Genomic DNA, 12,421 nt, shown 5'->3' with positions numbered 1-12,421 from the left:
GACTAGCGCACCTGCCCGCAGCCCAATTCTGCCCCCCCGCGAGCAGGGCTGCCCCCCCCCCACGAGTGTGTCTGCCCGCACCCCTGGGTCTGCCTACACACACACACCCCCATCGACCTGCCCGCATCACCCCCCGCGCGAGCGGGTCTGCCAGCACCCCGACCCACCCAACACCCCCAGCGAGCATGTCTGGGCGGAACCACACACCCCCCCCGCGAGCGGGTCTGCCCGCGCACCACACCACACCGCCCCCCCAAGGAGGTCTGTCCCCCCCATCAACACCACGGCCCTCCCCCTTCCCTCCCCCAGAGCAGTGGGTCTGCCCGCACCCCCTCACAACCACCCCACGAGCGTGTCTGCCCGCACCCCTGGGTCTGCCTACACACACACACACCCAGCGACCTGCCCGCATCACCCCCCCCCCCCGCGCGCGAGCGGATCTGCCAGCACCCCCACCCACCCAACACCCCCAGCGAGCATGTCTGGCCGGAACCACGCCCACCCCCCCCCCGCGAGCGGGTCTGCCCGCGCACCACAACACACCGCCCCCCCCCAAGCAGGTCTGCCCCCCCCATCAACACCACTGCCCTCCCCCTTCCCTCCCCCAGGTCTGCCCGCACCCCCCCACCACCACCCCACGAGCGGGTCTGCCCGCAAAGCCCCCCCACCACCTGGCCTGCCCGCAAAGCCACACCACCCCCCGCGCAGCATGTCTGCCCACAACCCCCCGTGAGCAGATCTTGAGCAGTGGGTCTGCCCGTAACCCCCCCACCACTCCACGAGCGGGTCTGCGAGCAAACCCCGCCAGCGAGCCTGCCCGCAAAGCCACATCCCCCCTGCGCAGCATGTCTGCCCGCACCCCCCCCAGAGCAGGTCACTCTGCACCCCTTCTACCAGCACCAAGCGTGTCTGTCCGCAAACCCCCCCCAGAGCAGCGGGTCTGCCCACAACCCACTGCTCGCAGTAGTGGGTATGCCTGCCCTCCCCTGGAGCGGCGGGTCTGCACGCAACCCCCCCCCCCCCCGGATGAGCGGGTCTGCCAGCATTTTCTTGTGGTTGATCAAGGTCCGACCACCGACTTTGGTACGATGCGCACGGGACCGCGCATCGGAGCTGAGAGAACATGAAACTGACCCGATTTGACCCGACATCAAACTGACTCGTCTGAATAGGCCCAAATTGGTTTAGTGTATGGGCACCTTAAGAATTGGAAGCTGTAAGTGAATCTGCAGGCAGACACAAGCGTGCGTCATTATCATTATAGCATGTGCAGTTCGGTAATGCTAATTTTTCTGAGAAAAAAATATATAGGTACTTCCAAGTGGTCATGAGCCCCTGAATAAAAAGCCAGCAGATGTGTGATCACCAGGAGAGGGCAGCATCACCCAGCAGATGTGTGATCACCAGGAGAGGGCAGAATCACCCAGCAGATGTGTGATCACCAGGAGAGGGCAGCATCGCCCAGCAGATGAGTGATCACCAGGAGAGGGCAGCATCACCCAGCAGATGTGTGATCACCAGGAGAGGGCAGCATCACCCGACAGATGTGTGATCACCAGGAGAGGGCAGCATCACCCGGCAGATGTGTGATCACCAGGAGAGGGCAGCATCACCCAGCAGATGTGTGATCACCAGGAGAGGGCAGCATCACCCAGCAGATGTGTGATCACCAGGAGAGGGCAGCATCACCCAGCAGATGTGTGATCACCAGGAGAGGGCAGCATCACCCAGCAGATGTGTGATCACCAGGAGAGGGCAGCATCACCCAGCAGATGTGTGATCACCAGGAGAGGGCAGCATCACCCAGCAGATATATGCGATATATACATATAAAGATACCGGTTGTTTCGTAAAATCAGCATCGTCTGTGTAATTATGGGAGACGGTCACTAGTTCCAACCTATTTCGGTCGACATGCATTGAACGACCACTGAAGGTTGACAGGGTTTAGGTTGAAATAGGTTGACATGGCTAAGGTCGACAGAGTTGGAAGGACGACACAAGCATTATGTCGACAATGGGAAGGTCGGCAATCAAAAGTAGACATGAGTTTTGTAAAAAAATTTTAGCCGACATGTGCCGACAGTCGGTATTTCACGCCCTGCCATCCACTACGGCGTGGAGGGAGAATAAAATAGTGTGCGGCACCGCGCCGGAAACATGGCGAGCGCAGCGGCGCACAGCGTCAATGCCCGACTATGTTGACATTCAGGATGAAAAAAAACTTGGGAAATTGATGTCGACCTTTTGACTGTTGACCTTCCCATCGTTGACCTAATGCTTGGGTCGACCTCTCAACCTTGTCGACCTATTTCAGGTTTCGACCTAAGCCCTGCAACCTTCAGTGGTCTTAATGCTAGGGGTGTACCTGCGCACTGAGTGATTGTGGTCGGGCTAGCTGCAAAGCACTTAGTACAGTCTGACTATTGATAATCATAGAGAAAAGGAAGGTTTGTGCTGAGCTCAGTCCTAGTGTGTAATTAGCATTTAATGTGACATAACATATGTGTGACACGGTTTTGTAATGTACAAAAAATGCTTTACTGAAAAAACAATAGTGAATATAAAACTGCAGGTGGTTGATACAACGGTTCAAGTCTACAATAGTAGTCTGTCTAATTGGTAGGTTGAAATGGTGAATTCCCAGAAAACTTGAGCACCGGGCTCGCAGCCCGTCTTGCCAAGGTGAATGGGGGTGCACGGGGTAATCCCCTTGCTCAAAGTCAATTGTCCAAAAGTTCAAATGTCCAAAACTTGGTATATGAAAAACAAGTGCAGGCAGTCTCTATCTGAGTGCGGCGTCCCGCTGCTCAGATCAATATGTGGAATTTGGGTACCCCTTTAAGTTGCCGCGGTGTGGGTGCGGGTTTTCGGGAGAGTGACTGAGGGTGCAGATTAGAGTATGCCAGTGTGCGGTCAGCCTGTTCACCGTTCCAGCGCCGCACGCGTGTGGTGTCCACCGCGTGTAGCGGTCCCGGTGTGGAGAGGCGTCTGCACTGGAGCAGGGGACGGAGGCACTTCGCTCTAACCGATGGTGTCGGTATGTGCGCAGTGTCCCGCTGCCTGACTGGGAGCCCTCCTGCCTCGCGTGCAGTCCCTACTTCCTACTTACCCTTCTTCTCACAGCCGATGTACTGCGTCCTCCGATTGGCGCCTCAATGCAGTGGTCGACACAATGCATGTGTACCTAAATACGGTCGAACCAACGACCCCTACCTGTAATTATGGGCACAACCCTGATAAAGACAAAACAATTACATTTCTAATTTAAAAGAAAAAAGTGCTCATCCAATGTATACCACATCCACATACATTGGGGGAAAGGGGTGGGGTGGGTGATTTATTCTAAATTGTTCAAAGTAACCAGCAAAACATTTTATAGACTCCAGCTGACCTGCGCCCCCTACTCATACTTGCCTACTTTTGAAAACTAGTTTCAGGGAGATTATAGTTAGTAGCAGAATTTTGCACAGGGCCATATTGAGGGAGCGTGTCATGCTCCTCCCAAAGGGCGTGTCTAGTTCCATATATGAAAAAAAGATTGTGAACATGGCACCTAGATCGTGGGTGTGCTCTGCTACATCTGAGAGGAATCTTTTAAATTACTTATATCCAGATGTAGATGAGCCCCAAAGCAGTTAGTAAGAGATACTATACTCGGTAAAGTGCTGGGAAATGGTGCTGATGATTCAATGTAAATTTATCTATCTCTCATTCCTTTTCCCCCCAAAAAAATATAACAATGTAATGTGGGCTAGGTGACACGAGGGAGATTGCTAGACTAATGAGGGAGAGAGGGAGATTGCTGCTATGTCAGGGAGTCTCCTGCAGAATGTAAGAGGGTAGGCAGCTATGCCCCTACTTGTAGGAAGATACCTCACTACTGGCACTGAGTACTTCCCAGAGAAGGGCGCACACAGCTTGGGGAGCACCAGTCACCCCTGGACTAGAATGATATATTCATTGATGGGTCAGGATTAGGGTTGTCACCTCTCCCAGATTTCCGGGATCCTCTCGTTTTGGGTGGCAACCCTACCGGAGGCTTTTCCAGTCTCCCAGGTTCCGGATTCTCCAGGAATTCGGGTGTCCAAAAAAGCCTACATGCTCCTAAACCGCCGCTGCCTCTCTTCCCCTGCCCCGTGCCACCCACGGCGCACGTGTGTCGCCCGTACTTACATCATCTGGCTGCTGGGGGCGGGGATTTGAGCAAGGCAGAGGGGAGAGTCCCCTCCTCTCCCCTCCGGCTCAGGCCCCGCCTGCCCTCACACCTGGCTGCCCCTCAATGCGCCACCACACATGCCTGTGTCCCGGGGGTGAGCAGTGGGTGACCCTGCAACACCGCGCCCGGCACACAAAGCCGAGATCCAGACTGCCGTCCACTGCGTCCCCGGGTGTGAGAGATACAGAGAACAGTGCCCTGTGCGGCCTTCTGTGTCCTCAGCACTCCTCATCATTGTCATCACACGTCATATAGCGGTCAGTGCTGGGTTATTATACACATGCCAGCTGTAACCATCATACATGTAACTGTCATATATACAGCTTTGGTTATTATTGGTTAACTTTGGTCGGACCCCAGACTTGAATATGTCTGTATTACAGATACCACGCCCTCTTTCCTGAATAGGCCATGCCCACTTTACAAGGCCACACCCATTCTCCCCCGGGAGTGCACAAGCCGACAGTTTGGTGGGAAAATCTCTAGGAATCAGTGGAGTGAGGTGGCAACCCTAGCTAGGATCCTCTCTCAGAACCAATTGGCACGACGCAGGGCAGAACGGGCCATATTATTTTTTATTTATTTATTAACAGTTTCTTATATAGCGCACACAGATTCCACAGCGCTTTACAAAGCATAGTTATTAGCAAAAACACATAACGAATTACAGTAGACGACGGTAGCACAGATACTAAAGAAGCTATCCGCCACCTTCGAGACGCGAAGCCTCCCAGAACTAAAACTTCAATTTCAGTTCTGGGAGGCTTCGCGTCTCGAAGGTGGCGGATAGCTTCTTTAGTATCTGTGCTACCGTCGTCTTGTGTTCGGGTGCCCATGACCTCACTTCACGGAGGGCAGATCCGGTCAGTTGTCCTATTAGGATCTGAATCTTCTGTTGTTCCTGCAGGGTATACAGTAGGCATGTTGACTCCATTCCCCTCTTGAACTCCGCAAATGTGGTTCCCGGTGCCTTCTTTTTGTCTCCGCTGTAGCTGGGCAACCATGATGCCCCGAAGTAGTAAGGGAGCGTGATTTGGGTGGTTGGTGCAGCGGCGGCTTGTCCTTGTTGTTCATCTCCGTGTGCTGGTATCTCTCTGCCTTGTGCTGGCGCAGCTGGTTGTGCCGGTGCTTGTACCGCCGGTTGTGCAGCTTGTTGCTCCATCTTCCCTGCTTGGTTGTCCTCTCAGCCGACTCGTATCCTGTTCGTGACGCCAAGTGTGATACGCCGCCGGTGGGGGGTAGATAAATACCTTGAGTCGCTGGATACTCTTGGTTCCCCACCTGTTCTTCGCCGTGTCGGCTGCAGAGAACACACCACCCTGGGAACTCAAGCAAGGCGCCAGCAAGTACAACTACTTCTGTTTTATTTAGTGTAAATAGGACACAAACAATTAACGTGCACACGCACGACAATAAGTACGTTAAACAATTTAACGATCTGTTAACCAAATATGTCCGCCTTGCGGATTACCACCCCTATGGCGGCGTCTTTGAAGTCGGCGAAGGTCGCACCCGACATCTGCCTTCGCAACAGCCTCAGTTGCGCCCGTATGCTCTCTCGCCCGGCCCCTTCGATAAGCTGAACTATTAGTGTCTCATCCACATTTCTCATTTCTTCTGGGTCGAGGGATTGTATCGCCTTACTCATTTCTAGTAGGCTGAGAGCATAGTCCCTCAACGTCTCGCCCGCTCGTTGTTTTCTTCCGTAAAACTTCAATTTTAGTTCTGGGAGGCTTCGCATCTCGAAGGTGGCGGATAGCTTCTTTAGTATCTGTGCTACCGTCGTCTTGTGTTCGGGTGCCCATGACCTCACTTCACGGAGGGCAGATCCGGTCAGTTGTCCTATTAGGATCTGAATCTTCTGTTGTTCCTGCAGGGTATACAGTAGGCATGTTGACTCCATTCCCCTCTTGAACTCCGCAAATGTGGTTCCTGGCGCCTTCTTCTGCAGGAGGGCATGCTAGTGTGGGCGCTGCTACTGCAGCGTTGCCACACTCAGCTGCACCTCTCCTGACCCGCTGTACTCTGTTTCTCTCCAGCGGTGATCAGGCGCTGAGGGATTCTCCCCTCTCTGGTCCCCTAAATGCGTGCCCGGCGCGGCTGACAGGCAGGGAGGTCAGCGGGGGTCACAAACCTCTCCGCCTCCGTCCCTGAATGCGGCAGTCTCCCCCGGCGTGTGTCTAGGGGTCAGCGGGGGTCGCGGGGGTCGCGCGCTTCATGCGCCGCGTCTCTTCTCCCGGCGTGTCTGGGGGTCAGCGGGGGTCACCCTGACATCGCCGCTCCGTCTCTCTCTCCGGCTCCCCTCCTGCTCTCGGTCCTCTCTGCAGCCCACGCTCTCCTCACACCCCACGCTGCCCTCCTCCCGATTCACGCTTCCGGTTCCTTTCCTCTCCCTGATTTGTCCTCTTTGGCTGTCAGTCAGCCTGGGGATAGGATTTTTCGCGCCCTACGGCGCCTCCAAGTGTTAACCCCTTAGGTCCTGGACGCGGGGCTTTACTAATGCTGCGGTTGCCTAGCAACCCAGCATATGGTGTCCCTGCCCCTGGGGGTATCCCAGGTTGGGGTGCCACACAAGTACATGGTTAATATGGATAGTTGCATCAGGGGACATGACACTGAAACAATCATCAGGGTGGCAAAGGTTTTTATATTCTAAGAAAGGCACAAGAGGAGAGAGGGCCCTGCCCGTGAGAGCTTACATTCTAAAAGGGGAGGGGTGACACAGAAGGGGAAGAGGTGAGCATAAACAGTAGGTTAGGATGAGAGATGGTCAGGTTTTATGCTATAGGGTGGGAAGAGGTCAGCTTAGTCTTTGATATTTTAAGTCTAAAAAAGCGCTGGGTCATCCAGGAGTAGACAGCAGAGAGACAGTTGGAGATATGAGTGAGAGAGATCAGGAAAGGAGCTGTAGCATAGTTGCCTACCCTCCCGCATTTAGCGGGAGACTCCCGTTTTTTACCGGGGCCTCCCGCTGCCCCGCAAATATTTCCCACCCTCCCGGATTTTGACAGTTCATCGCCGATAATCCGGACTGCTCATGCGCAAATCCGGAAATTCCAGGAGGCGGAGCCAATACAAAACTCATCAAATTGGTAAGATGCCGGTCACTGCAGGGATATTGGTTCTGCTATAAAGGTAGAGAGGGTGATGTGAGCAAAAGCTCCGGCATCTGAGTGTTCTCAGTGGCAGCGATAGCGGGAGGTGGCTTCCGGTCTGCGCAATGCACTTTAGTCAGTCAGCAGGGCAGCCCCGGACTTCAAAGGTGCTCTCCCGGTCTGCTGCTAGTCCGCTCCGCTGCTGCTGCACCACCTGTCACAGTGACAGGCAGCAGCGTCAAGGAGTTTTTGCTGCCAGCTGATCCCCAGTGCTGCTGCTGTACAGAGGAAGTTCTCCTGCTTCAGCATCCTTCTGTTATCAGGCCCCGCCCCCTCCTGCATGCAATGAGTAAGTCTGTGAGTGTGAAATATTCTTTTCTATTAAAAGTTTGTTTTTCTTATATCCCCTTTTCCATTCTCTGTAATTTTCTGTGCCTGTCTCCTTGGTTGTCCTACTTTGGGCAGGGGGCACTACTAAGTATGTGTTTAAGGGGTATTACTTTTTTATGTGGGTATTTTGTACATAAGCAACACTTCTCCTGCGGGCATTGGGGGCCAATTCAGAACTGCGCACACACAGGTCCAAATTCGGCCCCTAGATGGTGGGTGTACTCTTTATTCAGCCCATTGTGTACCTAAGCAGCACTACTACTGTGAGCATTGTGTGTGTAAGGTGCGCTACTCCTGCGGTCTTTCTGTGCGTAAGTGCTCCTGTGGCATTGTGTGCACAAGTGGTGCTACTCCTGCAGGAATTGTGTGCTTTTGAGCTTTGTGTGGGTTTAAATGGTGTGTGTGCAGGGGCGTAACCAGCGTAAGGCAGCCCCCGCTGCCGCTTGGGGGAGCGGGCGGCAGCGGGGGCGCCGGCACCCGCATACCCTGTGGGGTCTGCAGCGAGCGCGCCGCCAGGCAAAAAAACTCGGAAGGCGCTGTCCCTCAGTCAGCGCCGCGGCGCCGGCAGCAGGAACTCTACTCACATCCGCTGAGGCTGTGAAGTCTGTACTAGCCCGTGAGTACTTAGGTCCTCCTCTCCGGTGGATATCTCCTCCCCCTCCTCTGCCCGGGACCTTCCTCCCCTTTCCTCACAGGTGGCCGGATTAATAGCCCCCCTGCTGCCGCTCGGCACCCCTGCACTGCTACACAGCGCCGGTGTGCAGTGTTGCAAATCGGATCCAAAAGAGAGCCCTGCGCTCCCGGCTCCCTGCTGTGCTGAGTGACAGGCAGCTGAGTCGGTATCGCGTAGCAGTGCAGGGGGAGCTCAGCTGTTCAATAGCGTTAAGGCAGTATTAGGCACCAGCCTGCAGCTCAGTGACTGACAACTGAGCATGCAGGCTGTGCAGGCAAGCAAGCTATTTCTCCTCCCCTCCCCCGGGCTCTCACAGAGGTGGCTCCAATCTCCACCATGACCCCCCCCAATCCCTGCTTAAACAAAGACGGCAGCAACCCCCACCCGTGGGTGCAATCTCCAGGAAATTTCTAGTCTACTCTCCCACATGACTGAAGAGAGGGGGACGTTGAAGAGGAGCCATGCCGCCCACGAAGATGGAGCAGCGAGCAGGGTGAGTGTGGGCTGGGTACAGGGTGATTGTGGCAGCCGGTACAGCACCCTGGCCATGCTCTCCCCCATTACTATGGTATATGGCATTATGTGTAATGGGGCATTAAGGTGTGGCAATATGTGTAATAAGCATTATGGTGTGTGCCATATGTATATTGGGCATCGCGGTGTGTGGAATAATGTGTAATGGGCATCGCGGTGTGTGCCATATGTATATTGGGCATCGTGGTGTGTGGAATAATGTGTAATGGGCATCGCGGTGTGTGCCATATGTATATTGTGCATCACGGTGTGGGGAATATGTATATTGGGCATTGCGGTGTGCGGAATAATGTGTAATGGGCATCGCGGTGTGTGCCATATGTATATTGGGCATCGCGGTGTGTGGAATATGTATATTGGGCATCGTGGTGTGTGGCATATGTATATTGGGCATCGCGGTGTGTGGCATATGTATAATGAGCATCACAGTGTGTGGCATATGTATAATGGGCATCCCGGTTTGTGGCATATGTATAATGAGCCACACACCGTGATGCGCATTATACATATGCCACACACGTGATGCGCATTATACATATGCCCCACATCGTGATGCTCATTATACATATGCCACACATCGTGATGCTCATAATACCTATGCCACACACCGTGGTGCCCAATATACATATATGACTGTCCCTGTGTCCCCGCTGTCGCTCTCTCTGTGTTCCCGCTGTCAGTCTCTCTCTGCTGTCACTCTCCCTGTCCCTTTTTCCTTGCTGTCCTTGAATTTTTGGCTCCTACCGTGTGGCACAATGTGTAAGGGGCAATAGTATTAGATAGTATAAGGGGTCCTACTAGTGTGGTGTATAAGGAGTATGTGGTGTGGTACGCTACACTTAAAGACATGCCCCCTTTTTAGTGGACACACCCTCTTTTCCGGAGTGCGCATAGCTAAATCCTTTATTTTTACATATCCCCACTTTAAAAATTTCCACTTCAAGCACTGCTATATACTGTAATGTCTTTGGTACTTTCTATAGCCATGCCTCTTTCTTTACCTCTGCCACAATCTACATTTGTCCCTCTAGGCACCCCTCTCCCCACTCTTCCTTCCTCATCTGTACATCTGCTACCTCCTCATCTTCATGTGTGCCTGTGCCTCCCCCATGCATGGCTGGTGGCTGCCATTAAAAGTGACCAACAGAAACAAGAATTATGGCAGGTAAGCACAATTCACATACATACACACACACACACACACACACACACACACACACACACACACACATTGTGTGTATGTATGTATATATATATATATATATATACATACATACATACATGTGTGAGATGTGTCATACTGTGAAAGGGGTCCTATGGCGAGTGGCATATAGTGTAAGGTACATTATGGGGGGAGGGGCGCCAGAAAGTTTTTTGGCAGGGGGGAGCAAAATTTATAGTTACGCCACTGTGTGTGTGTGTGTGTGTGTAAGTGGCACTACTACAGTGAGCCAGTGAGTTTTGCTTTTTTCCCCCAAAGTGCCGGGACACGGAGCATAGCTCTGCCCCTGACAACCGCGAAGCCCCACCCATGTGTTTTGATTGGCCCACAGGCCAATCACTCACACATAATAGATGACCATCGATATGTAAAACTATTGATGGTCACCCATTGCATAGTTTTACACTACCGATGGCCATGTGCACATTTGCCATCGATGGTAACTATCGATGGAAAAGGCACCAATGGCGATCCCTAGCTATAATCTTCCTGAAACTACTTTTCAAAAGTAGGCAAGTATGAGCTGTAGATTTTAGTATTATCAGCATAGAGGTGATAGTGGAAGTTAAGTGAGCAAATAAGCAAACCCAGAGAGGATATATAAAGATAGAGAAGAAGAGGACCAAGAATAAAATGTCGGGGGACACCTACTATCAATGGAAGAGCAGGAGAGGTGAAGTCATTAGAGGTACAGCTGGTCATTTTCAAAACAGACAGTGGAAATACAATGCATAAAGAGTGATATTCAAAGTTTTAGCAGTTGCAGAAATGGTGATAATCTGGATAAACAGTCAGATAGCCAGGAGTAGTATGTTGTGAGTATGAAGTGAGCTCACTCAAAGCAGTCCCTTGGTTTTCTGAGTTGCTGTAGTTTCTGTTATTCTGAATTATAAGCAGCATTTCTCTCTATAGGGTCCTGCATCAGCCAGCAACATACCTCCCAACTTCTGTGTTGGGGAAATAGGGACCCGCGTGAGCGTCCGAAAAGGGGGCGGGCGTATGCAAATGAGGCTTATGCTAATTAGCCGCTACCTCATTTTCATACGAGAATAGACGCTGTGCGCATGCGCACAGCGTCTATTCTATTAGATTGGGGGGTCTCCCAACTGCCACCCCCCACAGCGGGACAATGCCTGCCGCAGGTAGGACAGCGGGACAGGACCCAAAAATCGGGACTGTCCCGCTGTAATCGTGACAGTTGGGAGGTATGCAGCAATGCTGAGCATCAGAAGTGACTGGCAATAGGGTGTGGCCATTTCCCCAGTGATTTACATGTGTGTGTGATGCATGTGTATAATATAGCAATATGTATATGTTCTTACTATGGGTTGTTGCAGAACTTGGTTTGGAAATCACCTATTATTTGAGGCCCTGGGATTTCCCCAACTTGCATCCACTTTCACTGCTGTGTCTCTGGATATCTGAGCTGATGAAATACTTCCTTGCTGTAGAAACGCTGCTGTTATTATTCTCTTGTCTCACTTTAGACTGAATAGTGATTGTCACTTTACGTTCGTTCAGTCCTATAATCTCATTGTACAGTATATACTGTACAGCTGCCTATCGGAAATGGTGAGCAGGTGCTGAGAATGTAGTGTGTGTTATGTACTGTTAACTGTGCCCTGTTTAACGCAGGGTACACACCAGAATGATTAGAACTAAATTCCCCCATTTTTTATGCGATTTCGACCAATTGTATGTAAAATTGTATAAATTGCGCATGTTTTCAATGAGATTCCGATCCGCATCCCCTCCAGTCGTTTGGTTGCTTTGGAGATATTACTTGCTGCTTCCTCCATCTGCATTGGATTGGGTACAGATCAAGAGCAGATTGTATTCTCCAACAAGAACGTGCGACCATCGTACGATGTCTAGGAAATCCTCGCACGATCATGGTCGTTCTGGTGTGTACCCTTCATTAGTATTTCAGTTACTATTATGTCTAGTTCGCTGCATTGTTCTAATATGTGTAATATTATGCTCTTTCATACCCCTTCTGTGTCACTACTGTCTGTCTGCTCCACCCCTTTAGAATGTAAGCTCTCACGGGCAGGGCCCTCTCTCCTCATGTGCCTTTCTTAGAATGTATAAACCTCTGCCACCCTGATGTATCCTGTCCCCTGATGTAATCCCTATTTAGCATGTACAGTACTTGTCCTAAACCAGGGTTGCCGACTTTTTCTGTCTCCTCTCCGGGAGAAGCCCAGAGAGGAGACTTCCAGCTGCAGGTCGGGGGGCGGGGCTTGAGCTTTACATCATTAAGCCCCGCCCCCAGGATGGTAAAACCC

This window comes from Crinia signifera, chromosome 9 (genome assembly GCF_055691185.1).
Source record: "Crinia signifera chromosome 9, ASM5569118v1, whole genome shotgun sequence".
Classification (NCBI taxonomy): Eukaryota; Metazoa; Chordata; class Amphibia; order Anura; family Myobatrachidae; genus Crinia; species Crinia signifera.
This window is presented reverse-complemented; position numbering follows the sequence as displayed.